This window comes from Hemicordylus capensis, chromosome 1 (genome assembly GCF_027244095.1).
Source record: "Hemicordylus capensis ecotype Gifberg chromosome 1, rHemCap1.1.pri, whole genome shotgun sequence".
Taxonomy (NCBI): domain Eukaryota; kingdom Metazoa; phylum Chordata; class Lepidosauria; order Squamata; family Cordylidae; genus Hemicordylus; species Hemicordylus capensis.
The window spans coordinates 49,320,658-49,347,766 of NC_069657.1; the positions used below are offsets into that span (position 1 = coordinate 49,320,658).

The window sequence follows — 27,109 nt, forward strand, 5'->3', positions numbered from 1 at the left end:
TGCCACTGATGTGTTTTATTAAAATAGAACACAATAATCAGGTATTGGATATTGGCTGCTGGAACAAATGGAACAGAATGAGTTTGAAAGTTATTTCAGTGATATATTTATTTCATACATTTATATACTGTCTATTACAGAAGTCTCAGGGCAGCTTACAAAGAATTAAAACAACCAAAAATTTCAAAACAACATTAAAACATATATACATTTCAAATTAAAACAACTAATCAGTAAAATTCAGCCAAAAGCCTGGCTGAAGAGATGTGTCTTCAATTGTTTCCTAAAGGCCGTCAGGGATGAAGCAGCTCTAATCTCAACAGGGAACATTTCATTTATGGAATAGCCTCCCCAGTGAGGTTCGCCCGGGACCATCACTTTGTTCTTTTAGATGCCAGTTGAAGAACTTTCTGCTCACTTGGGCTTTTTAAAATTGATTTTTAAATTTTGATTTTTGAAATTGATTTTTAAAAGCTTTTAAAATGTTTTGTATTCTGTATTTTTGTTTGTTTGCATTGTGATTTGTTGTGATCTGTTTTTATTGGATGCTCATACTATTAAGTTGTGAGCTGCCCAAAGAGCAATTTGGTATGGGGTGGCTAACAGATACAGGTTATTATCATTATCTATCTATATATAAGTATAATTCTGTAAGGTGTACCTGTAGCTAACCCCATGTGTGTGGCAGCTCTTGCGAGAGTTCACTTCGCGAGCAGAAGCACCATGGTGATTGGGCAGTGGAGATTCCACATGCAGATAAGGAGGAGGAGCCTGTGGCACCTTGGTGATTGGGCAGTGCGGATTCCATATGCAGATAGGGAGGAGCCTGTGATGGTTAAGGTCAGTTGGAATTCAACTGTTACTGTTCGGAAGATGTTCTTGATTGAAGAGGAGAGGAATATAAACATATAAAAGGATGGTGGGCAGGGGTCTTCAAAGAGAGGGGTTGTGAGGGAGGAAAGAGCCCCTTCAGGAGAAGGAGGCTGCTGTTGTGTGGATTAGATGAGGAAACAAGATGAACAAGATCTGTTAGCTCAGGAAGGGAGAGAGAAAAAGAGAAAGAGAGAAAGAAAGAAAAAAGGGAGGGGAAAAGACAGCGAGGAAGAGCGAGTGGTAGTGGTGAGTCCGAACCGGTCCGGCGGCCGTTCTAAGGAATGGCCGAACTGCCGGACCGGTTCGGCTCTTGGTGGTTCGGGTCCGGGTGGGGGGTATGACTTTAAGGGCGGGAGGGCTTGCTTACCCCTCCCGCCTCTTCGGCCCCCTCCAGCGCCCGTATTTAACTTAAAAGCGGGGCGCTGGAAACCAGCCGCCCCCGCCACCGCTACCGCCGCCCCCCCGAGCAGATTAACAATTAAGGGTGCCCCTGCCGTCGCCCGCCCGCCAGCCAGCCAGCCAGCCAGCCCTCCCTCCCAGCTGCCCGCCTGCCCGAGTGTGTCCTTACCCAATGCTTGAAGTAAACGAGAGGAGCTACCGAATGGAGCTCCTCTCGTTAGCAAGGCCTCCAGAAGACTGAAGGTGCTTTGCGCGCGCGCGCATCGCAAAGGACGCCGGAGGCCCAGTCTACCCGCCGGGAAAGGGCCGGGTAGACCGGGCCTCCGATCGCCGGAGGCCCGGTCTACCTGGCCTTTTCCCGGCGGGTAGACCAGGCCTCCGGCGTCCTTTGTGGCACCTTCAGTCTTCTGGAGGCCTTGCTAACGAGAGGAGCTCCATTCGGTAGCTCCTCTCGTTTACATCAAGCATTGGGTAAGGACACACTCGGGCGGGCGGGCAGCTGGGAGGGAGGGCTGGCTGGCTGGCGGGCGGGCGATGGCAGGGGCACCCTTAATTGTTAATCTGCTCGGGGGGGCGGCGGTAGCGGCGGCGGGGGTGGCTGGTTTCCAGCGCCCCGCTTTTAAGTTAAATACGGGTGCTGGAGGGGGCCGAAGAGGCGGGAGGGGTAAGCAAGCCCTCCCGCCCTAAAAGAAAGGGCCACCCGTCGGTGCCGGTCTGGACTGGGCCGGACCGTGCACATCCCTAGCGAGTGGAGGAAAAAGAGAGAAAAAGAAGGAGGGGAAGAGAGAAAGAAGGAAGGGTGAAGGACAGGCCTGAGCCTGTCAGAGGCCTGAGGGGAACGAGTGGCCATGGCGGCACCTATTGGCAGCAAGGAAGGGCCCAGTCAACCACTGCTGCTGTTTGGGGCTACCGAGGCCATTGGCAGAGGGAGGGAGGGAGGGAGGCAGGCAACGGACAGGCCCGGACCTGTCAGCGGCCCGAGGGGAACGAGCGGTCATGGCAGTGGCGGTAGCGAGGAAAGGCCCAGTGGTCTCGGGGGATAGGAGGCTGCAGCTTGGCCAATAGGCACCAGCATCACTGCAGCTGTGACCAAGAGAGGTGAGGGAGGTGGAGTAAAGGGTTGGAGGAGTGACCAAGAAGGGTGAGGAGGATGGAAGCAATGGGATGGAGGAGGAGGAGCAGGAGTGCGGCTCAGTTGAGGGTGGAGAGATCTCTGAAGTGAGGAAGGCTGTGGCAGGGGTGAGGAGAATAATCAAATACTAGCACGCAGATGCTCTGCACTGGTTAAACTAGTTTTTATTATTCCACCAAGCCCCGGGGCAACTACAGAGAAGGCTAATCTTTGAACTGCCTCCAGGCGGCACCATCAGACGAACCTCCTTTGACAATCTTAATAGGCGACGGGTTCATAATGAAGAAGGTAGAAACTCAGGGCAATAGAGAAATGCACATGACCTTGAGATGGGGTGAGAAAAGGTCAGGCTGGTGCTGTAGAGCAGCAGATAAATGCATCTGGCATTGGGGACGAGAGGGAAGGTCGGGCTGCTGCTGCCACCACCACCTCCGCAGCTTGCAGGATTGCAAGCTGCAATCCTGGCTCAGCAATATCAGTCACTTTTGCCTTAGCCCTGAGATGGGAATTGTGAAATGCTAATGAAAATACAGCATTATATTAAGTGTCATGTGGATCCACAATTATGCATGCACTTCCACTTGGTAGTGGAAGAGCAATGCTTCAGCAGCATCAAAGGGCCCAAGCAGAAAACTGGCCCTGTTCTGTGTCCCCTGTCTCCGCAGGCTCTGAGTCACCAGCTCCCTCTCCTTAATTAGGCAAGTCCTGAACTGAACAGAAAACACTCAGTTCCTTTAAGTCATCCTCTCATTCACATTTTTCCTTTTCTAACTTCCCATTAGATGAATGAAAAAAAACCCATCATAAAAGTCCTCATAATATTCAGAATGTACATCCTACGTTTGGCAAATATACATGTGTGTATTTAGAGCCAGAAAAAGTACTGGCCCAAAGCTGCAGCAGGAAAATACTGGCCCGAGCATCCTTTTCAAGGGCAGTGGAAGCCAAACTAGACACGGTATGGGAATTTCATGCCTGGAACTCGCAATGCCTTTTTCTTTTTCAAGAAGGAGCTACAGTCCCACCCTGCCCCAGTTTGGACTGCAGCTACGGCACAGGAGGAGAGGTATGAACTCTTAGCTTCCACACCAATACCCTCTCCCCTCACCCAAGTTGTTTTCACAAGGCAAGATGAGGTGGTTTGTCTCAGGCAGCAGATTATGGAAGTCCCCCCCCCCCGCCCCCGTACACCATCAGAGCAGCTCTTTGGGACCAATCTGACTCTTGTAAACTTCGCAAGGAGCTCCTCTTCTCACACTCATTGCAAATTTTGCAAGAAGCATAAGGAGAGGAGAAGGCTGCTGGCAACCTTCTCTCCTCCCCCCCACTCATGCCAGTTTCAAAGCTTGTAAGGGTCAGTTGTGAAATGGAGCTTAGGAGGAATCCTAGGCTTCCCCAAAACTTGTTCCCACCCTTTGCAATGATACAACATTACACCAAAGAAAGGGTTGGCATCAATTGAAACAAATCACATTGAAATCAGTGGAGAACCCCAGACAACTGTTCCTCATCCCCACAGTTGCAAGAGAGGGTACAATTTTTGATTAACTGCAGCCAATGATGGCAGACCACCAGGAGTATTGAGGACCGAGGAAAAGAGTTCAGATTTCATTTCCCAACTGTAAGAGTTGTTTGACAATGAACAACCTGCCCTGTGCAGTTGTGGGCTCTCCTTCACTGGAAGTTTTCAAACAGAGGCTAGATGGACATCTGTCAGAGATGCTGTAGCAGTTCCCTGCACTGAGCCTGGGGTGAGATGTTACTAGGAGATCTCTAGTGATGTCTTAGGTCCCTTCCAACTCTAGGTCCCTTCCAACTCTACAACTCTATGGTTCTGTGGATTGCAGAAGAGGGTTCTTGCCAGTTAGTGGGCTAAATTCACTGGAGGCTCCTTCCACTATACTTGTGGGTTCTGTAAGATTGCCCAGCAAGCATAGTCCCACCTGCTTCCTAAATTTCTGAAGATGACTGGATAGTCTTTGGGAAGTTTAAGAGTGTGGCAGTCCTGATTATTATGCTGAATTATTCTCAAGGCAAGTAAGTAAGTTAATTGTTGTAACCACAAGCTATAACACTCATATTAAAGCATAATAAAACAACATAAAAACATAATAGCTAATACATCATGCTTAAAGAAAAACAGATAAGACATAATAAAAAAACATAACTACTAACTAAACAACATGCATGAAAATAAAAAGCTATAATCCTAAATACCTAACTGTAGTTACAACTCTGATGGGTACAACTTGAATAAGAGAACTTTATGGTCCTGGAACTACAGCTTAGCCAGATGTTTAGCAGGGCTAGCAGATACAGTTCTTTTCCTAAATTTAAAAGACAATAAAGGAAAAATGGCCTCTTGATAACTAATATAAGGAAGCACACCCGCCAGCAAGTAATTAACACATTCTGTTTCAGAACCCATGAATTGATCAGTGATCTGACCCAGTGTTTTTTCTCTTATTGTTCCATAAAAGGAGCAGTGCAGGACGTAATGTTTAATGTTCTCCACTTGCCCCAGTCACAGGGGCAGAGGCACTGTTCCATGGGAACTTTGTGAAATCTACCCTCGATATGCCGAGGGCATGGTTTGAAAACGTAAACTGATAAATGCCTTCATTAGTAGTGAGCTGGTGAGGTTGAGTAGGTACTGCAAAGTGGACCTGTTTTTCTTGAAATGAGGATATCATAGGGAGAACTTTGAATATTGGACCAAACCAGCATCTCGGCTGGCCCATGGAACCAATCACAGACCCCCCCCCCCACCCTGGGACTTAAGTTCCTCTAGTGAAGGCAGACAGTACATTTGCAGAATATGGGATAGCATATCTGCCTACTGAGGCCCCTCTTGGTAGTGCCAATAGCATGATTTAATTAGATGGCCTTCCGGATAGTGGTGTGCACGGAACCGGCACCTGCCAGTTCGAAGGTGGAGGGGGATGTCTTTAAGGAAGGGGGAGGGTGCTCTTGCCAGTATGCGCAGCTGGCACTTCTGACTACTTCCGGTCCGAGGAGGCACTGGGGCACCAAGAAGGTACGCTGCTGCCCCGTCAGACCATTTTAAAAGACAGCGCCGATGGGGGAAATGCAGTCGGAGGGGCAAGAGCGCCCTCCCCCATCCTTAAAGACATCCCCCTCCACCTTCGAACTGGCAGGTGCCAGTTCCGTATTGACTTTATTGACTCACATAAAAGTCAATAAATGTCAACAAAGGTCAATAAATGCAAAATAAAGGAGGTTTTTTTTAATTACCATTAACATATTTCTGGATCAAGGCCTTCAAGGTGATACAGTGATTTATTGTGCTGTGACCCTTGCCTGCTCTAGGTGAAACAATTTCATCATATATGCCCTATGCCCAATTTTCCAATGTTTTAAAAAGGTGCTGAGCATATAATTTGGAGGATACAGCTAGGAGGCTGATTGGATGGTAATTAGAAGGCTCCTGACTATTGCCTTTTTTGGTATATTGCATAAATAATACTTTGTTTCCAGTTTTGGGGGACCACACAGGTGTTGTTATGGAGAAAAGCCTCACTAAACTGGGAGTCCACCAGTGGGCTTTCAATTTAAATACCTCAGGAGGCACCATGTCCTCTCCAGGGGCTTTCCCCAGGGTCAAGGCACCAATCAACTGCTTGCACTCTAATGCTGTGATTGCAGGCCACTCTGGAAGGGGGACAGATTCAGGAACTGGGTATTCATAAGTTGTCTCATTCTGAGTGCTGCCATAGATGGTGGAGAAGTATTGAAACCAGGGCGCTTTCGAGATTACACCCTGCAACGGGGTCACAGAGGATCTCGGAAGTGTGCTTCCACACTTCCTGTGTTGTGACACTGCAGTCCTTACGCTGACAGCAGGGTGCTGTTCACATTTCCAATGCCTTGTTTCTAATTTAATTGCTGCAACATAGTGCTATGGTGTCATATCTGGTGTGAAAAGGTTGCTTTTCCCCCAGGTTGTTAGTTTCCGCAAGACTGTTTCCCCTGCTGTTTACGTTTCAAATGAGATTTGCCTGAATGGAAGCATGTTGCTGCTTTTGAGGAGCTAATCTGGAAAGCACTCAGATATCAGCTGGGATATGTGCATCTGAAATGGAATTAGACTGAATACCTGTTGCCACCAATTTCCAGAACTTCCTATCATTTTTCTGGATTATACAGAGACCGAGTTCTCTCCGTTGATCTTTATAATATGAGAATTTCTTAACTTTCAAGACTGCTTGTATTGAGACTGGAACCGTATTAATGATTGAATCGAGGGGTCAAATCTTTCCACCCTAACTCTGGTCTGGAATTGCCACAAGGCTTGTCTCTTAAGCCTGCATTCCTGGTAAAACTAGCCCTTCCTTGTATGGCCCTCTAAGTTTGACCTGCTGTGGTTAAATGGGGGTCCATTATAGAAATAATTTCAGAAAAAATATCATAAATGTCTGAGATGGACAGTATTGAAAGTTGCATCTGTTCAGCAAGAGAGTTTAACAGGGTTGTGATCTTCTCATTAAGAGCAGTACTCCATTTAATGCATTGTTTACCTTGGGTAAGGCCTTCTAATTTATAGCATGTTACAGAGGGGAAGCACAGTAGATGCATAAAAGGTCAGGATCTAGGGCAAATGGTCACTCTCTGATCTATTATGCATGTCAAAATAATGAACCTGTGTTAAGGAATGTCAGAGATACCAAAATGTAATCAATGACACTGGCACCATTAACACTTAAAAAGATGTAGAATCCATGTGAGTTATCATGGTCAGTACCACAAAGACTGTAAAGTCTGAACCTGAAAGCCAGATTCAGGAAGGAAACCCCATGCTTATTCAGCACCTTATCTAGGTACAGGTGAGATACCATGAGTCCTCTAAATGAGTCTGAGTCTGTTTAATAAAGCTATTTATATTCTGTCCAACCCTAGCATTTAAACCCTCAACCAGTAGAATATGGAGCTCTTCTCACAATCTCACAAAGAAGAACTCTGGGGCGGTCTGTGGGGAGAGTGGGTTACACTTACCCTCCTCAAAGACGATCGTCCATGTTTCCCTGGGTGGGCAGATCACCTGCCCAGATGACCGGTGGCTGCTCCCTGCAGCTCCGGGGATTGAGGTGCAGGGAAGCCCAGTCGCATGTTGCCCTGCCCCCCAGTGCTCCAATAAAATAATACACTGTGCGAGTGCGCAGTGCATTATTTGGATCTCCCTCCCCCCAAGTGTGCCAGTGTGTCTCCCTGCCCTCTGCCGAGTGTGCAAGCAGCCGCAGCTGAAACACGATCAAATAAATGAGGTTAAGGGAGCACTCTCTCCCGTAACTTCATTTAGTAGGGAGGCTATTTAGGCAAGTTTGCTGCCATGTAGCCACCAGTATCGGGCCCGATCCTGGCAGTTTACACGCATGTGCAAAACTGGGCTGGACTCCCTTAGCCTGGTTTTGCACGCGCATGTGAATAGCCTCTATCAGTGTCTAGCAGAAGTTGCTCAGCTTTCTCCAATGAAGTTTGTGAGGAGGACCAGACCTGGAGCCACAAATTGTAATTCCTACTACAGGGAGATATACAAGTATGCAAGAATGGATCCCAGATATTTGCTAGCTATATGAACTGTCTGTATATACTCACTATCAGACCAATTTGGGTAACATCTCCCTCAACTCCACCAAGATTAATATTTATAGCCCTCCACTTGCCATGGGGACCCTGTTTTAAGGCTGGTAGAGCAAAACTGTGGAACCTCTGCAAATAGAAGCATCCTGACACCATGTTTTGCCGAACTCCTTGCAAAAATATATAACTTATCCTTGCAATCAGGCTCTGTACCGGAGGACTGGACACCGATTTTCAAAAAAGGATCCAGGGACAATCCAGGAAATTACAGGCCAGTTAGCTTAATGTGCATTCCAGGCAAATTAATGAAAGCATCCTCAAGGATAAAATTGTAAAGCACATAGAACAATAGGCCCTGCTGGGAGAGAACCAGCATGGCATCTGCAAAGGTAAATCTTGCCTCACAAACCTTTTGGAGTTCTTTGAGAGTGTAAACAAGTGTGTGGATAAGGGTGATTCAGTTGACATATCAAATCAAATTTATTATTAAGGTCCATGACCAAGAAAACAAGGAATAGAAACAATACAATACAGGAAAAATATACAACATCAAAAGAATAAATTAGATAAAACTGAGTTACAAAGATGGCAATGTCATACACAGCTAAGTTTATATCATCCACTTTACATGCCACAGCACAAAATCCTCTCTGTAACCTCCGCGTGAACCAGTTGACATAGTATACCTGGACTTCCAAAAAGCTTTTGACAAAGTTCCTCATCAAAGACTCTTGAGAAAACTTAGCAGTCATGGGATAAGGGGAAAAGTACATGTATGGGTTGCTAACTGGTTGAAGGACAGGAAACAGAGGGTAGGTATCAATGGAGAGTTTTCACAATGGAGGGGAATAAGAAGTGGGGTCCCCCAGGGATCTGTACTGGGACCTGTGCTTTTTAATTTATTCATAAATGCTCTAGAAGTAGGGGTAAGCAGTGAGGTGGCCAAATTTGCAGATGATACCAAACTCTTTTGGGTAGTGAAATCCAAAACGGATTGTGAGGAGCTCCAAAAGGATCTCTCCAAACTGGGTGAGTGGGTGACAAAATGGCAAATGCGGTTCAGTGTTGGCAATTGTAAAGTGATGCACATTGGGACGAAAACCTCCAAGTATACATTGATGGGATCTGGTGACTGAGCAGGAGAGGGATCTTGGGGTCGTGGTGGACAGCCCGTTGAAAGTGTCATCTCATACAGACATAAAGCATAACCTGATTTTATTGCAATGTCTGGTTACAGTTTGTAACTGCAGCTATTCCAGCTCCAGCTGCAGGATGGCCAAAATCCAGTGTCATGGGCGGTTGATTTTTGTTGCTTATCCAAGCCTACTGCTTGCTGAAACTAGTCACTAAAGACTTAGTTATAGAGTCTGTCTTTGCCAAGCACTTCTGAGTAAAAATTTCAAAGGGTTATTGAAAATTATCATTAACAGATGTCATTAATAGGTCCACTTTCCTATTCATGAAAGTGATAGCTTTGAAGATCACTATCACAATTTTTGCTGTCAACAAACGTTGATTTGCTATAAGGTCCATGGGGAAAGTGGACTGTTGCCCTAATTTATGAGCTTCTTCCAGTGCTAACAATTTATCAATTAAAGGCTCCTGGTAATCAGGCATTAATGTTACTCCTGGTGAAATCAGGCCACCAGATGAAACTGGCCTCTCTAAGAAGAGGAGATCATCTATCTCAATGGCAGCATATCTATTATTTATTTAACGTATTTCTATACCACCCAAAACTTGTATCTCTGGGTGGTTCACAATTAAAATAATTTAAACCCCAACATTAAAAGTATTAAAATTATAAATCTAATTAAAAGCCTAGGTGAACAAATATGTCTTCAGTGCCTTTTTAAATGTCACCAGAGATGGGGAGGTGCTTATTTCAACAAGGAGCATATTCCAAAGCCCAGGGGCAGCAATGGAGAAGGCCCATCCCCAAGTAGCCACCAGATGAGGCAGTGGCAACCATAGACAAACCTCTCCAGATGTCAGATGATCTCAATGGGCTATGGGTCTCACAGAGAAGAAGACGTTCTCTTAAATGCCCATGTCGGAATTGTAATAACATCTCTTTCATATTCCTTAAGAAGGTTAAATTCATCTATTTTAAACTGCTTGGTGGATTTTATCGTTTGGGGACTCAGAACTGGTCCAGTTGCATTTTTTATTTCCTATAAAGGGATGACAGCTCTCACCATCTTGGAAGTGTTCATCATGCCACTTCACTAAGCCCTGAGCTCCTCCAAAGTACCAGAGTTTCTGGAGAGTAACAGTCTCATCCACTTTCTGCTCTTCCGAAAGCTGGATAATCAACACAAAACTGCCAGGAGTCTCCCACATAGGCAGACAACATTCTTTTTAAAATCTGAAAGATTCTAAGGAAAAAATTAGTTATTTAAGACCGAGGCTCTAAAACAGGCTGCTGTTCCGTCACCATCTTGGCTCCTCCCCTGTTCTCAAGGCTCAGGAAGCTGAATGCTGAGAAATCAAAACTGTAAAGCCCTCTTCAGACATTTTAGAGCACATCAGCATTCATGGTTACAGCTTGGAAATTAGGAAGTCCCACCCTGGAGCTGTCACTCACCCCCGTCACCTGACTGCTCACAGTTATGGCTCCATTTGCAGGGGGAAGTGCCATAACGGTGAAGGCTTGCACTTCCATGAGCACCAACCGCGAATGATCCTGGTTGCTGCTCGTAAAAGTGCTAGCCATTGCAGTTATGGTGCTTCCCATTTCAGAAAAACAGAGCTATAACCATGAGTGGCTGACTGGAGTGAGTGAATGACAGCTCCAGGATGGGACTTTCTCCCCGCTTTTTGAGCTGTAACTGTGAGCACCACTGTGCTCTATAACACCTGTGCACTTTCCAGATTAGACCCTGCAATGGGGTCACATCATGCTTCCACAGTTCCTGCGTTGTGACACCACAGTCCCTAGGCGGACAGCAGGGTGCCGTTCACATTTCCAATGCCTTGTTTTGAATTTAACCGCTGCATTAGAGCTAGGACGTCGTATACCCAGTGTAAAGAAGTTGCTGTTTTTTGAGCTGTTAGTTTCCATGAGACTGCTCCCCCTTCTGTTTACGTTTTGAATGCAACTTGCCTAAATGGAGGCATTTTGCTGCTGTTGAGTAGTTAAGTCTGGAAAGCACCCTGGAGAGGGCTTACATGGCCCTTGAATAGGAATCAGTAGCTACCAAGACAGTTACATGCCAAAATGATATTTTGCATGTGTCCAACTTGCTATTTGGGTTTTTCCCCAAAGCTTAATCACAAAATGAAACAATTGAGATTTTTAAACTGGCATATATTTAAGCACACTAACATATGCAAATGAACAACCACTGTGACCTTCCACCAGCCCCTCAGCTTAGTTTTCTGCAAGTGGTTGCATCTCTGGCAGAAATTAGTCTCAGAGAAACTCTGAATGTTGATTTCTTCTCTTCACAGAGGGCCAAACAACTTGTTACATACATTTCCAACAAGCATGGCCCTGACACGCTTAGCTTTTCTCTAATGGGAGCCTTCCCTCTGGGGCTAATAATACAGAGGGGCCTAATGAAGATTGGAACCACAGCTGGGCACAAGGTTAAAGCTTCATGCCATGGTCCCAGTCTGAACTGGGTGCCCTCACAGCTGCTATTGCGTAAAGAAAAACTAAGCACATTGTTAACATGTTTCACTTCACTACTGCTCACCCATATGTAGTTTGTGGGTAGGATTTGAGGGGTCTGCTATGTTCTTTTGATAGGTCTTAAAAACTGGAGGGTTAGGCTTTTTATTGCACTGATGATCTGTGCTAATTTAAGTCTGGTCTCATTGTTCCATTATTTTGTATGCTTTATATTGATTCTATTTTGGGTTTACTATGGTGTGTTTTTTTTACTATAATGTTGCAAACCACTTTAAGCACATTACCAGAATGGGGGATTATAAATTTTTAAATAATGAATAAATATAATTTAAATCTTCCCAGGAAGTGAGATTTTGGGCCCAGGACCTGTCTATGAAGCACACAGTTCCTGTTTTAATTGTGAGCAATCTGAAGTGAATACATTCTTAGGCTGCTGCCCCTTTGGGGAGAGGGAAGGAAGATGGCCTTTAGGTTTCACTTCCTCGTCTAGGTATCAGTGACACACTCTTCATCCCAGAGCTCAATTTCCAGTCCTCATCAGAACTGGACTCTGGTCTTCACTCATCACCCAAACAATGCCTCAGAGATTCTGTTACCAGCTGAGCTTATTCTGCCCACTCCCAGAAGCCTCCCTGGTTGCAACTGCATCTCCAGGTTTGGAGATTGCACTTATGCTATGCTCAGGAGCTGCACCACAATGTGAGCTCCCAGTCTTTTTTATACATGGGGACAAGTCGCTTAGTTGGCAGTGGACTGGTCATCCCTAGATTTGACTACAAGACCCACAAATGAAAGGGGATTAGCTTCACAGTCTCTATGAGGGGTGCCCAGCTAAGCAGACTCCCAGGACTAGCTACTGCAAGTGTCTGGCATCTAAGATCATTTCAGCCTTGGAATGAACTCCCCTCTTCCTCTCACAAAGAGAGACAATACCTGGCCATCAGGCCAGGGAGAAAAGACAGATAAGACAAGTTTCTTATCTGCAGCCTCCATTACAATAGGGATGAGTTAGTGATGTAACTTTGAAGAGGTGCCTATCAAAACTCTTGATAGAATTATTGGGCAGCCCTTCCCAGCACAGGATATTCTTTAAATGCACCTGCACATTCCAATTGTCCTAACAATCACCCTTGAATTCCATAGGCAATCCACACACATTCCTACCCAGGAAGGACTAAGACACAATGCATTCTCAAAAAAGGTTGTCTGGGCTCCCTGTTCAGCAGAGCAGGACAAAAGACAAGTGCCCTCAAGGCACATTTTGGAATAGAAGTATCCCTAATTCCATGACCCAGTGTGCTTCCTCATGTATATTACACCTGGGACTCCCACTGCGAAACATCTCAGTGCCCCTCACTTGGGACCCCATCAGACTGCAACAAGAAACTCTAGCAGACCACCTTGGTGTTCAGGACAAGTGATATAGCCTCTTGCCCGGCTCCTTCGGGGCTGAATTTATCCCTCTCTTATTTCTGAAATCTTGCTCCTCTATCTTAAAGTACCTCTCTAGCCCACCTGGGAATTACAGTATTTTACGGACTATAAGACGCTACAGACTATAAGACGCACCTTAATTTTAATCCAGTTTTTCAGAGTTTTAACATATTAAACTGTTAAAACATATAAGACGCTCCTGAATTTTGGCAGATATTTTTCGAGGAAAAAAGTGAGTCTTATAGTCCATAAAATACGGTAACACATAATTTGGAACTTTAAGCTAAATGTGCCTTACAATAGTCTGTTTCTTAGCATATTTGTAGTGCCTTTAAACTAGGGCCACATAATAATTTGGTCTGATTTTATTTTTAATACAATCCTTTTTGATTTAATTCAAACCTCTCTCTCAAGCCGATTTTCTTGAGTTCATACGCTTGCACAAATTAAGGCTGGTTGGAACTGTCTCCCCTTTTGAGCTAAATTCCCCACATTCGGCCAAACTAGGGGGTACAGGCCAATCAGCCTCAAGGCAGTTTCATTAACAATTCCTCCAACATTTTGTATTTTTCTCAAATGCTGCATTGCTGTGAAGCATACCTGTTCCTCTTAGGGCTTTTTCAGATGATGTTGATTTATTGTTTCTTTTTAAGCTCTGACAGTACTTACAGATGGGCTCTTGTGCAGGATGAAGATGCATCCCTTGACTTCTGCAGAATTCTGTTCTCTCGCCTTGCAAAATTCAGCTCCGACAAGTTGCTGAGCACTGTCCTTGCAGTATTTTTACAGCACCACCTTCCAGCCAGTGCTTAGGAACATAGGAATCTGTCTTATACCAAGTCAGACTACTGGTCCATCTAGCTCAGAATTGTCTACACAGACTGGCAGCAGCTTCTCCAAGTTTAGAGGCAGGAGTCTTTCTCTCATCTGGAATTGCCAGGGAAGGAACTTGGAACCTTTTGCATGCAAGCATGCAACTGCTCTTCCCAGAGCGGCCCCATCCCCTGAGGGGAATATCTTGCAGTGCCCACATGTAGTCTCTCATCTGAATGCAAACCAGGGCAGACCATGCTTGCTTAGCAAAGGGGACAATTCATTCACACTTGCTACCACAAGACCAGCTCTCCTCCATCTTACTTTCCCATCTTTTTTCATAACCACTTTTTAAAATAGTGCAAAGATGGTGCCCATCATCTGCAGGAGTTTAAATAGAAATGTAACAAGTCTGGAAGAGCCCTTAATCTCTGCCTCTCATTCTTTACACAATAGCCATCACTTTAAGATCAATACAATGAACATGATTGTTTGTGCAATGCTATTGACAGAAATTCCCTCAACATTATCTTTTCCCTTTGGTGTCGTAGCGAATATAGCCACACTGAGATTTTTTTAAAAAAAGCTTTCTAATCAATTAGCCATCTCCAGAAAAACATCTCAGTATGGGTTTTTTTTTTTTTTGCTGTTTTTTCCCAATTGGTTGCTTTAGATCTACAGTATTTACCAAGTTACTCAGAACTGATTTTGCCTTGCAAGATCAGAATCAGGACATATGGGGCAGAACAAACAGAAGCTGCAGAAAGAGATCCAGTGCAACTCCCTCTAGTGGATAGGTGAGTACTGCGGCTATTTCTAATTTGTCTGTCCCAACAGGTAAACCTCCATAAGAAGATATTGTGGGCCTGCTGTCTACAAGACTAGGAAGCTAAGGAGAGACACGTTGAAGGGAAGAACTCCTCAGTGACAGCAGCACCCTTTCTCACTTCTACTCACTCACTCATCTAGTCATTGTACTGATTTGCTGCCACTGCTACCCATAATTCATTACCATCTTGTATCTTGTGCCTCTCCCTGGGCAACCAGGCAGCCATTCTGTATACACAGATGCAAAAACTACCCATCTGCAATGCCAAGCAGGCTACAAGCGAGGCCCACACAGCAATTATTAGTGGGGACACAGATGGTCCAGTGTGGGTGGTCACTTTCCCCACCTAGGAGATCTCCATCTTCTCAAAGTGCATGATGGACGACAATGCAACTGTGGCAACTTTGCCCACTGTGAAGATTCAGTGATGGGGAAAGCTGTACATCAGAGCTGCTCAACTTCAGCCCCTCCTGCAGATGTTGGCTATTGGCCACTGTGGCTGGGGCTTATGGGAGTTGTCCAAAAACACCTGGAAGACCAAAGTTGAGCAGGCCTGCTGTACATTCTACTTTCTCAGACCCAGGGGCTCTGCAGGATCAGAAATGTTGGCAGCCCTGTTCTCTGTGATACTTTCAGACCTCATACTACAGCTAATGCTGCTCAATAAAAGCTATACATTTCTTGCTTTCTGGCTCCTGCAATACAAAGCACCGGGGAGGATTTTGTGCAGTCCAGTTTTATTCATGTTTATTCAGTTCTAAACACAGTTGAGTTCAGTGGGGCTCACTCCTCTCTCTCTTATTGTGTTTTGCACATACTCTCCGCATACTAGTTAAAGATAACTCTGTGGCTCAAATGTTTATTAGTTAGCTTCAAGTTTTATACCAGGAGTGGGAAACCTGAGTCTCTCTCGCTGTCGTCGGACTACAACTCACATCCGCTGCAATAAATTACTGGGATGATGGGAACTGTAGTCCAGGAACAGCTGGAAAGACTCAGTCTGCCTGACCACCCCTGTTTTATCCCATTAGCTCATTATATTAAAGTTTTACATACATTGTCTCCTCTTAGGAACATGTACATTTCTCTCCTCCATCCCCTGCCCCCAAATCCTGTGACAGGCCTCATCAGCAGAACAATCCAGGCAAGAACTCAACAAGCTCCAGCCACCCTCACTTCCCATTTCCATACAGGCAGATGGTGAAGCAGCAGAACATGACTGCACTGTCCTGTTCTGATTTTGTCACTTGTGAGTGTGAAAGGGCCATCCATTTAAAAGATCTAATTTTAGTTACGGAACAGTGCTTCACTTACACACAGAGATGACTGAGGCCAAGCAAGTGAGTAAGCAGCAGAATCCAGGATGAGCAATGTTGGTGAATGGAAATAAGGGGAAATCACTTTTTTAAAAAAAAGATTCCGTTTTAAGTGGATTTTTAAAAACTAACACTGTTAATCTTAGCAGAATCATTTATACTAGCTGGGCTGGGTGCAGAGCATCTGTGCCTCTAGTTTGTCGCCTGCCGCCTGCCGCTTGCCACCGCCCCCACCCCCTGCTGTCACTGTTTTGTCGCCTGCCCGCATGTTGCCGCCTCCTTCTTCCTGCTGCCCGCCCGCCCGTTGCCGCCTCCTTTTCCCTGCCTGCCCATTGCTGCCTCCTTCTCCCCCCGCCCACCCATTGCCACCTCCTTCTTCCACCTGCCTGTTGCTACCACCTTCTTTCGTCTGTTGCCACCTCCTGCTTCCTCCTTCCGCCTGTCGCCCATCCGTCCATCCTTGCCTCCCGTCTGTCCCCGCCGCCTCCTTCCGCCTGTCACCATTGCTGTTTTTGGCGCCACTGCCTCCGATCAGCTGGCCAGCCGCTGCAGCCGCCATTTTCTTCCCTCCCACCCGTGGCTATCCGGCAGCTCTCTGAACTCTAATGAGAGCTGCCACACATGGGATTAGCCACGGGAATGTCTTAAAGAAATACATATATATAAAGAAGATTGGCCAACGTTCCGACTAACCAAGTGCTGGTGCTGCTAATGCTGCTATGGAGAGGCAATTTTAATTGTTCTCGCCTTCCCACTGCACAACCCTCAGGAACATATTTTCAGGAGTCACTCTTGGCTTCAGAGGGAAGGGAAGATTGACAAAAATCGCCCCTCCCCCGTAGCACCAGAGCAGCATTGCTGCACCAACACTTCGTTACTTATTTATGCACTTGCCGCACTTCTGTCCTGCCTAAATCAAACTTTAAAAACAAAAGTTAAAAACAGTTACAGACCCAAAAGCCTGGTTATAAAGATGCACCTTTAAGGCTCTCATAAAAGCCAACAATGAGGTAAGCCCACACATCCTAGGAGGGACGGTGTTCCAAAGCCCAGCAGTGGCTACAGAGAAGACCTGCGGCAACTGGAGGTGGACCTCCCCAGATGACCTCAATGAACAGTGGGGATTGTCTCAAAGAAGGTTCTCTCTTAAGCAACTTGGGCCTAAGTCTGGGGAGCAGTCAGTTTCACTTCAAGTATACATTTCTTCTCTCAGATAATCACCAATATGAGTTTCATGTAACATTTATTTATTTATTTTATTGTTAAATTTATATACCCCCTTTCATTCAAACAATCACAAGGCGTATTACAGCAAAATTTTAAAAAACACCAAGATTGTAAAAAAGACACAATTAAAATATTAAGCTAAAAATATAAAACAAATCTGATTAAAAATTTAAAAGCAATGCAGAGTACAAAGAGCAGCAGAGACAATCAAATAAAAACCTGGGCAAAAAGCCAAGATTCTACACTCTTCCTAAAAGCTGTGATGGAGACCGAGGAGCAAATAGCCACCAGGAGAGCATTCCAGAGTCTGGGGGCAGCAACAGAGAAGGCCCTGTCTCGCGTGCACAACAACCGAGCCACCCTCATTGTCAGCCCCCAGAGCAGAGCCCCCTCAGATGACCTCATCAAGCAGGCAGCAACCCTTGGGAGCAGGCAGTCCCTCAGGTATCCTGGGCCCAAACCATTAAGGGCTAAAACATTAATGCATTTCAATACATCTTTTCTCTTTGTATGTGTGATCTGAGACTTGGCCTTAACTGAATACCTCATGTTAGTTATGTCACCAACGTTTGTTGTCTGCAGAACTGTCAAAGAGATTTTGCAAGAAGTCTTCTACAGTAATCCACATTTCATTTTTTTGCTTCAGGTATGAAGTTCAGTGCAGCTTTAAAACTGCCTTCCACCTAAAGCAGTGACAAAGAACATTGCACACTTCACTAAGATAATAATCTATAAGCAAAGCCCTTATTTCTGTACTGCTCACACACTACATTGACATTATTCAGTGATCCACATGCACATCCAAGTCCTGGTTCTGGGCTAAGGGACAGACCTTTATCTGAGTCCTGGCTCAGTCTGAAATACATTTTCAGTGCCAAGGCTCAGAAGGCATGAAGTAATAATACAGCAGAGATTATGTTATCTGAACATGTGCAAAGAAGCCTTCTTTAATCACGGAGTTACTATAAAGCCCTCATATACACGGGTGGATCTACAACTGAGCAATTGTATGCAATCAACATGGGCTGCCACTTGGGAGAGCCATGCCCATAATCCTGACTTAAATAACAATTTCCCCATAGGAATAAACGGGAAGCTCAAAAGTATTCATCACATCACTGTATTCATCACAGCAAGAAAAAGCCCATAATGAGAAAATTATTTTCTAGAGCTGGGAAGAAAAAGCTTTGAAATTTCAGAGCTCATATGGTCTTATATGATTATAACATTAAATGTGTGGCCATTTAAGGAGATCAATCCACCTAATGATTTTTAATTTTGTTTTAAGTAAAACTTTTAAAAATGCTTTAAAAATCAACGGGTAGACTGATCTCCTTGAACATCCATACATTTAATGCTGCCATCATGTGCTACTCCCATATGAATTTTGAGAACTTTCTGCCCAGCCATTCTGGAGTTGTAACATGAGATGCAAACATGGAGGTACTATTTTTATATGGGGGCAAGGGGTAGCTTCTTCCAAATGAGGCTTGCATGATGGACACAGTGGGGATTCAATTCCAGAACTTATTGTAACTTTCTGTCATGAAACGAAGCAGTTATGGCAGTTTTAGAAACTTTTTTTAAAAAAAACTGAAAATCAATGAGAAAATCAATATCCTTGAAAGTCTGCACACTAAATGTTATCATGTGATAGTATTAAGTGTTTAATTTACTTTAATTAAAATGTGAAATGTCAGAGCTTCCTATCCTGCCATTCGGTAGTTATTAATCTTTTTTGAGTTTTCCATTGATCCCTATGGGGAAATTAGTTGATGGGGCCCATGTTCAGTTTTTACACACAGGCCGCTTTAGAGCTTGTTACGGCACTGGTGCAGTCTCTTAGGGCACCATGCCTGGGGTAGGGGGTCACCACTGTATTCCTCAGATGCAAAATATACAATTACTGTAGGTTCTGTGGTCTGGAAAAGTTGGGGGGCATCCAATGTAGCCAATGAAACTACTCAGGAATAAGAAGTCCTGCTTGTGAGTAACATTTCATGATGCAAGAAGAGGATTACATCTGTGATATGGACAAGCTCAGAATTTGTACTCAATATATCAGTAAAAAGGGCAATTGAGACAAAAAGACGTAATCAATAGATTTTAATTTTTGTTAAAAGTTGATTTTAAAAAAATTAATATACTTTTATAGCAAGGGTTCTCAAAGCTGTGTTTCCTGATGTGGCTGGACTACAACTTCCATCACCCTCAACTGCAATGCCGCTTGACTATTATGACTGAGGATGATGGGAGTATCCCCATCCATAATAGTCAAGGGGCATCCTCTCTAATAAAACGCTTGGTGTCCGTCTGTGGACGGACACCAAGCGTGCATTCGTGCCTGGCCTGTTCTGGGCATGCACGCAGCGCATGCCCAGAACAGAGCAAGGGAGGCACGAACGGCAGGACCCGGCGGCCATGTTGGGGCCGGGAGAAGGAGAAGTGGTCGCCACCCACGCCGGGAGGAGAGTGCGGGCGAGGCGGTGGCAGAGCCGCGGCCACGGCCAAAGGTGGCAGTGGCCGCGGCGGGGCAACTGGCAGCGGGAGTGCGGGTGATGCAGCGGTGGGGCCAGAAGCGGCCGCCGCAAACAAAGGAGAGAGGTGCCGGGGGAAGAGGCGCCGGGGAAGCCAGCCAAGGTGGCGGCAGAGCCGCCACCGAGGCCTGGCGCCACCGGTAAAGCCGGGCGGGGGGGAAACCTTGGGGCCCTAGCCCGATCCCACCATTCCTGTCCCCCCCATAATACTAAGGGCCAAATTGGCCCTAAAAAATGCCGCCGCGGACGCTGCCGCCGAACCGCCCTCCCAGCTTCCCGATCCCACCATTTCTACAGGAAAGAGAAGCTCGCTAGCAGAGCTCCTCTCTCTGCAAAGGCTCTTCTCAAACTGGCGCTTTGAGCGGAAAGGACGCCCTTTCCGCTCAAAGCGCCAGTTTGAGAAGAGCCTTTGCAGAGAGAGAAGCTCTGCTAGCGAGCTCCTCTTTCCTGTAGAAATGGTGGGATCGGGCAGCTGGGAGGGCGGTTCGGCGGCGGCGTCCGAGGTGGCGGGGGCCGAAGGCATTACTAGCGCCCGTTTTTCAACGGGCTAAAATTCACTTGTTGAACATAAGAACAGCTTTGCTGGATCAGGCCCAAGGCCCATCTAATCCAGCATTCTGTTTCACACAGTGGCCCACCAGATGCCACTGGAAGCCACAGGCAGGAGTTGAGGGCATGCCCTCTTTACTGCTGTTACTCCCCTGCAACTGGTACTCAGAGGCATCCTGCCTTTGAGGCTGGAGGTGGCCCTCCGACTAGAAGCCGTTGATAGACCTCTCCTCCATGAAGTTATCCAAACCCCTCTTAAAGCCATCCAGGTTGTTGGCTGTCACCACATCTCGTGGCAGAGAATTCCATAAGTTGATTATGTGTTGTGTAAAAAAATACTTCCGTTTGCTGATCCTGAATTTCCCGGCCATCAATTTCATGGGATGGCCCCTGGTTCTAGTGTTATGTGAGAGGGAGAAGAATTTCTCTCTATCCACTTTCTCCACTCCATGCATGATTTTATAGACCTCTATCATGTCTCCCTGCAGTCGCCTTTTTTCTAAACTAAATAGCCCCAAGTGTTGCAGCCTTTCCTCATAAGGAAGGTGCTCTAGGCCCCTGATCATCTTGGTTGCCCTCTTCTGCACCTTTTCCAGTTCTACAATGTCCTTTTTTAGATGTGGTGACCAGAATTGTACACAGTACTCCAGGTGTGGTCGCACCATAGTTTTGTATAAGGGCATTATAATATTAGCCGTTTTATTTTCAATCCCCTTCCTAATGATCCCTAGCATGGAATTGCCCTTTCTCACAGCTGGTGCACATTGAGTCGACACTTTCAACGAGCTGTCCACCATGACCCTAAGATCTCTCTCTTGATCAGTCACCGACAGCTCAGATCCCATCAACATATACATGAAGTTGTGGGTTTTCGTCCCAATGTGCATCACTTTACACTTGCCAACACTGAACCATATTTGCCACTTTGTCGCCCACTCTCCCAATTTGGAGAGATCCTTTTGGAGCTCCTCACAATCCTTTTTGGATTTCACTACCCAAAAGAGTTTGGTATCATCTGCAAATTTGGCCACCTCACTGCTTACTCCTACTTCTAGATCATTTATGAATAAATTAAAAAGCACCGGTCCCAGTATAGATCCCTGGGGGACCCCACTTCTTATTCCCCTCCATTGTGAAAACTCTCAATTTATACCTACCCTCTGTTTCCTGTCTTTCAACCAGTTAGCAATCCACACATGTACTTGTCTCCTTATCCCATGACCGCTAAGTTTCCTCAGGAGTCTTTGATGAGGAACTTTGTCAAAAGCTTTTTGGAAGTCCAGGTATACTATGTCAACTGGATCACTCTTATCCACACACTTGTTGATACTCTCAAAGAACTCCAAAACGTTCGTGAGACAATATTTACCTTTGCAAAAGCCATGCTGGTTCTCTCCCAGCAGGGCCTGTTCTTCTATGTGCTTTACAATTTTATCCTTGAGGATGCTTTCCATCAATTTGCCTGGAACGGACGTTAAGCTAACCGGATCTAATGTAATTTCCCGGATCGCCTCTGGATCCCTTTTTGAAAATCGGTGTTACATTTGCTACTTTCCAGTCCTCTGCTACAGAGCCTGATTGCAGGGATAAGTAATATATTTTAGCAAGGAGGTTGGCAATTTCACATTTGAGTTATTTGACGACTCTAGGATGAATGCTGTCTGGCCCTGGAGATTTGCTAGTTTTCAGTTTGTCCAGACAGTTTAGAACATCATCTCTTGTCACTGCTATCTGACTCAGTTCTTTAGCCTCCATCCCTAAAAAACCTGTTTCAGGAACAGGTATATGCTGAGTATCTTCTGCTGTGAAGACAGACACAAAGAACTCATTTAGCTTCTCTGCAACCTCTGTATCCTCCTTAATAATCCCTTTCACTCCCTCATTATCCAAAGATCCAACCACCTCCCTGGCAGGTTTCCTACATCTGTTGTATTTAGAGATGTTTTTGTTATTCTCCTTGATTCTTTTGGCTAAATGTTCCTCAAACTCTCTTTTTGCCTCCCTTATTGTCGCCTTGCATTTCTTTTGCCAGAGTTTGTGTTCATTTCTGTTTTCCTCATTTGGACAGGCCTTCCAATTTCAGAAGTTGTAGTTTTAGTTGGAGGTGATGAGATTTGTAGTCCAACAACATCACAAATTTGAGAGCCCCTGTTTTAAAGATATATTTATGGCATGTCAAGTAACCTAGCAAGTGACCCCTGCTGTATGTCTAGACGAAGGCAAAAAACCCCTCCAGGATCTTGGCCAATCTACCCCGGAGGAAAATGCCTTCCTAGTCCCAAAAGTGGCAGTCAGTGCTACCCTGGGCATGTGAGCAAGAACCATAAGCAAGTGAAAAAGGAAAAGAAAGCCCATGTTCCCACTGCAATGGCTCAGCCCACGTTCCTCAGCCCATGTTCCCACTGCAATGGCTGACAGGTGTCCTTCAGGCTGTATTGCTGTCCTTCATGGAAAATCACCATGCAGAGACAGGAATGAAATTCCTTTCTCTCTGTGTTATTAATGCTACTTAAATTCATTCCCTTGCCACAGATTTCCTATCTATTAGCTGCTCATCTAGTTGGCTCTGGATATAAAGATGTGTCCAAATTCATGTGTATTCTTCCATCTGAAAGAATAACTAGAGATAAGCTGAACATTGTTTAAACATCATGAAAAAGAACAATCCCTTTTAAATGGCAAAAACAATTGGTTGCATACAGTACCACTGCATTAGTCTCAGGGCTTCCTTCCTTCTCACACATGTTGTACCGTTACTTCTGGATGAGATAAATCAATGAAATTGCTGTGCTGCCAATATTCCTGAAAATAAATCTACTGCTTGGCTTCGTAAGAAAGATGGATTGGTTTTATAGATCATACGTTGTTTTAAAAGATGGTATTTTCCTTTCAGCTACGTATCTGTTGAAGAGTAACCACTTATAGCGATAACATCTTTAGAGAATGGATGGACAGCAACTGTTTTTAACTTTAAAAACTCCCTTTCAATCTGCAAAAAGAAATACGGAAAAAGGAAAACAAAGGACTTCTTAAGGACTTACCTCCATGTTGGTGGTGACCATTTGTGAACATTTACACTTTACCCTTCCTGGAATAGTGCAATGATGTATATCATCAGACTTTTTGTTATGTGTTTCTTGCTTTCTTAAACTGATTGAAACCCATGCATTTCAAGCCAAGCCATATCCTGGTAATAAAACACACTGTGATGGGGTTGCATCTCATTTCTCTAGGAAAGAAACCAAAAGGCTGCTTTCTTCATCTTTGTGATGGTGATGTTAATAACTGGAACTTTTCACTTCCTTTTTTCTGAAACAGTGCAATGTTATGTTCCTTACCTTACATCATTCCTTACATTGCATCACGATTTTTGTTATGAGTTTATTTTCTTAAAACTGGAATAATCTATAACTTTTAAAGTTTTTCCAGATGATCCTCAAAATGAAGGTTGTCTTATTGTTGTCCATTTGTCTGTAGTTTCCTGTTCAAGTTAGTCTATTTCCAGGGTGAAGATAACCCTGGGAGTCATTCACACATGCCTTCATGCCCTGGGGTATCTGAAGAGCGAATCTCCTTTGCAGCATATTTGCAAGTTGTTTAATTTGGGGAATTAAATGCACAGGGTCAGCTCCTCTCCACAATCCCTGGCAGATCTTTTTCCTGTGCATTCCAACTGGCTTGCTCTGGGTTTTTCCTCCAACCAATAACAACAGAGGAGGAGGAGGCGAGAGAGCTTTTATTATTATTATTATTATTATTATTATTATTATTATTATTATTATTATTATTATTTTGACAGAACGGCACGACAAATTGCCAAGCCTTGCCTTTGTGAGTGACTGCCTTCATCACCTCATGTTTCCACACATACACACCCCAGACCATTTAAGAGACAGGGAATTTTAAAGCAGAAATCAGTGCTTTAGTTTACAGCTGCTGCGTTTTCAGCACTGCGTTATCCTGGTGTCCCAAGATCTGGAACCAACAGAGCCTGTTGATCCCCAACTAAGCACTGTCCAAAGGAGGGGCAGCGAGAGACCCGTCCAGCCAGGAGCCTTTGGGTCACGCAATTAATTCTGCCCCCTCCCCACCAAAAAAAAAGCTTCCCTGTGGGAGTGTGGCTTGCTAGCAGCTCACTTATGACCCTTTGGTGCCCCTTGCCCTGCAACTGAATGCGCTCAGCCTTCCCTAGCATTGTTATCCAATCTCACTCACATTTTGGCAAGATCTGGGACTGAGCCCTGGCCGCCTCGGTTGCCTCTGCACAAAAAGCCCGACAGCAGAGAGGGGGTGGCAATACTTCACTCACAAGCGGAAAGCAGCAATGACACAGACTGGCAGGGTGGGGGACGGGGCTGTGCTCTCCCCAGAGAAAAGCACAGATTGTGTTTTCCCCCACAGAGACAGAGGATGCCACCAAGGTGGAGTGCAAGCAGAGGGGCAGAAAGGGGGGCAGACAAAATGCAGACATGGAGAGATGGAGACATGGAGACATGGCCGATCTTACCAGGTGGCAATGGGGCTGATGGAGGAACAAAGCAGCGGATGGAAAGACAAACAAAGAGAACATTACATTCTGGGTGTGCTTCCCTAACCAGGTTTGTGCTGGCAAAAAGATTAGAGAAACCTGGCTTCAAGCTGGCAAAAAAAACAAACCCCACCCGTCCATCTGTTGCAGCACTGACCACTCTCGATTCAGCCATCCCTAGAGAGAAGCAACTGCACTAATCCGAGAGCAAGAGCAAGAGCGAGTCTCCAGTCACCGAATCTGTCCTCCCCCAACCCCCACCCCCACTCCCAGCTGGTTAGCTGGCTGCTGGCGAGAGGGCGAATTAAACCCAGAACACTTCCTTGTTGCCGCTATTACGTAACAAGAATGCGCTGGGCCTCCTGGATCTTGTTCTAACGAAGCCTAACAACAGGCTTCAAGACTCCTGAGGCCAAGCAGCACTATCCAATACCTTTGTAATGGGACTAGCAGAATACATTACTGCAAGCTCCGGTTGTTTTAGAAGCATGTACATCAAAGCTCGCTGTAGTCTCCGTTCTGCGTATCTAAAGCCTATGTAAAAAGCATAGGAAGACCCATATTTTGCAGTTTGTGCTTGTGTTTAATTCGGGAATTTCTCCCTCACAACATACCCAACACAGCCGTCAAACTCCCCTTCACTGAGTTTTGAAAAACGCCGAACGGCATGGCATGGCATGGCTACTCCACACATCAAGGGAGAAACGGTGGGGCATAATAGAAGCCTCAGGTTTTTTCCCAAAAGCCGCTGAAACGAGAGGGTTTTTTTAAAAAACCAGACATACTTCGGGCTAAGCCAGAATGTGCAGCCTTGATCCGGGGGTGGGGAGACAGAGTCCTGTCTGTACTGGACCCTGATAGCCTGCAGGGACTTTGGGGTAAATGCAGCTAATATGTGGACTGGCACATTCCATTCTGGAGGAGGTTCAAACTAAAAGCACTGTGTGTAAAGCCTCCAGGTCACATAGTATTTTTCCCACTACTGTCTCTAGAATTAAGCCTTAGCAAAGGTTATTTAGAGAGCCAAACAAAGAAAGGAAGTGAAAGACTTTGGCATTTGGAGATGCTGAAATACTTGCCTCATCTGCTGGATCGCTTGGTTTCAAACTGCCCCCAGCCATTACAAATTCGTGTTCCAGAACAGAAAGATACTTCTTACCTAGCAGCCTTACCACTCATTTTAATATTTAAAAGGACCACAACTGCTTTGCCATGATTATCCCACCTATTCTTGGGAGAGGAGAAGGAGAACCAAGCTGCTGCTGTTTCTCCTACATCCTCCACACCTTAATGGCTAAAGCTTGGTGATGGAGTTTTAGCTATCACCAAGGAGACAAGGAGTGCATCATAATAGAGAAACCACAGGTGATGTCATAATTGCCACCTGCTGTGGTGGGGGCAAAGTGTCAAAACACTAAGAAGAGAGATAGCTGCTGGGCACTTATGTACACTACATGTTTTATACCAATCCTAATCCTGTCTGGGAGGAAGTGCTGATAATTGTCATATTATAATAATGATAATTGTCAGAGTTATTAATCTTTCTGAGTTTCCCATTGATCCCTCTGGGGAAATTATCTGATGAGGCCTGTGTTCAATTCATGCACACGGGCCCCTTCAAAGCTTGTTATACCACTGCTAATAATAATTAGAAGCAAGTAGTTTCAGAACAAAGAATGTGATTTGCAAGCAGGCTTCATGCCTAATTACTAATTTGTTTAAAATTAAGCACTGTAAAGGACAGGACATACCAGTGCAGCCTGTTTCATAACTGACAAGCTTTAGCTGCACTTAAAATATTTCATTGATGGATTAGAGCGGTTATGTACAGGCATGCATTCCTTACTTTCTCTTTATAAGGAGGATTGTATTCAGTGAAGCCGTATGATGCAGTCCAGAGTTTTTATCCAATTTCCTTTTTAGAGAAGATATCATTATCCTTTCTGTATGGTGGGCCAAGATAACCTGAGAGGGGGTTGTGTACAGCATCTTTAAAAATAAAGCCAGAAAGCCTCAGGATGAGACAAATCATGTGAGAGAATTGTTGCCCTCCCACCTTTTCTCAGATGTCATTTGTGGATATTTTTCTTGAGAAAAGTGGGAGGGTAACTTAGAAAACATGCAGTGGACCAGCATCAACACTGTCTGGATGGTGGATAAAATGTGAACAAGCAATGGATAGCAAATCCTTATGCAGGGTGGTGCTATCAGTGTTCAAAGAACATGTGCCCCTGGGA

General features: G+C 45.1%; 2 long non-coding RNA genes across 2 annotated transcripts in view; both read left to right on the forward strand.

The window, feature by feature from the left end:
• The window catches only part of LOC128340588 (uncharacterized), a 33,905-nt gene extending 10,084 nt beyond the window's left edge, over positions 1-23,821 (forward strand). The window contains exon 3 of the long non-coding RNA XR_008313816.1: positions 23,238-23,821. This is a non-coding gene — a long non-coding RNA (uncharacterized LOC128340588). The remainder of the gene's footprint in view (positions 1-23,237) is intronic.
• Positions 858-15,437, forward strand: LOC128340587 (uncharacterized). Its single transcript, XR_008313815.1, has 3 exons — positions 858-919; positions 3,187-3,470; positions 14,724-15,437. It is a non-coding gene; the product is annotated as an uncharacterized LOC128340587 (long non-coding RNA).
• Positions 23,822-27,109: the final 3,288 nt, after the last annotated feature.